This window comes from Myotis davidii, unplaced genomic scaffold (genome assembly GCF_000327345.1).
Source record: "Myotis davidii unplaced genomic scaffold, ASM32734v1 scaffold750, whole genome shotgun sequence".
In the NCBI taxonomy this organism is placed as follows: Eukaryota; Metazoa; Chordata; class Mammalia; order Chiroptera; family Vespertilionidae; genus Myotis; species Myotis davidii.
In genome coordinates, this window is record NW_006282814.1 from 1,217,865 (window position 1) to 1,219,284 (window position 1,420).

A 1,420-nucleotide genomic window follows, 5' to 3' on the forward strand; every position below is an offset into this window, starting at 1 on the left:
CTGGCTTCCTGTGCCTTTAGTGCTTTGGTGTTGGGGTGGGTGCCTGGCAGCACGGCGGGGGTTCGCTGAAAGGAGGCCTGTGGTTGCACGCGGGGCCTGTGGTCTGGAGTGTGCCACAGGGAGGGGCTCTGCTCGGGTGGTGTCACCCTCCCTGGGCACGGAGCACCTCCCGGGCCCCGCGACCCCAGGGACCTGCGGTCAGACCGCACTTGGGGCCACGCAGCCGCCCTCCTGCTCTGAGCCTGCTCAAATCCACCGGGTGCCACTGGGTGGAAATTCCCAGGGGGCGAAGTGACATGCTGGCGCGTCACCTCTCACCTCGTTCTGCCCCAGGCCCGGGGCCCAGCCGTTATTTGGGGGTGACCCAGGCAGCGGCGGGGCCAGCTCCTGGAAGAGATAATGCCGCGATTGTCACTTCAACTGTTGGTGGCTGCGCGCATGGCCTGCCAGGGAGAAGGAGAAAGCGGCCTGCTCTGAGGGCCCGGCTCCATGTGCTGCCAGGAGGAAAGGGCAGGCGTGAGGGACGCACTGGGCATTTCTGTGGCGAGAACTGTCCCCCTGGGCGTCACACCCCTAGGGCTAGGCTGATGTGTCTGTAGCACACCCGGCAGGTGAATCCAATCAAGAAATAAAAGCTAATGGCCGAACTGAGGCCGCTCCGCTGGGCCCCTCCCCGGGGTTCCCTCCCTGGCGGGTGTTGCAGCACCTGGAGCTGTTGTGAGAGGGAGACTGGCCCCTGTAATGGGCTTTGCACCGTCCTTCTGTGCCCTCTGAAATGGCGCCCTGAGTGCCGCTGCCTAGCCTCCTGCCCAGCACTCTGTCTGTTGGGAGATGGAACCTGGCAGAGACCTCTCCTCTGGGGACGGGGCTCTGCTGGCCTGGTCAGGAGCCCCGGGCTAGGTGTGGGTGCAAGGCCTGCCACACGGTGTGCCTGGGGGAAGAGCCGACCCCCACTGTGAGGGTAGTCTGAGGCCCATTTTCTGTCCAGTGCTGTCTCCACCCCAGGCAGGGACCCAGGCCAGCGCTGGGAGTGTGCACTGACGGCCGGCTCCGAGGGGAGGGCGCTCCCGGTGCCAGCACACAGCAATATCAATAATGCATCACGGAGATCAACGGCTGTCTCTGCTTCTGGAGGGAGTCCACCTCCCCTACACCCCGGGGACAAGCCCAGGCCCCCGCCCCTCCCGCTGTGTCCCATTTCTGGTGAAGGGAGAGGTGGGCGGGACTGGGAGCTCGGCTGGAGAGGGCTGCAGAGGTGCCTCCTGACCCGAACCTTGATGTCTTGTGTGGTGAGCCTCGGGCCAGAGCTCCTGGGACCTATGTCTGGGGTGTCCCCGGTGTCCCTGGATTAGGCCCTGCAGCTGTACATGTGAATTCGCTTCCTGGGTGTTCACAATTCACAGCGGCTTTCCCCTTCATG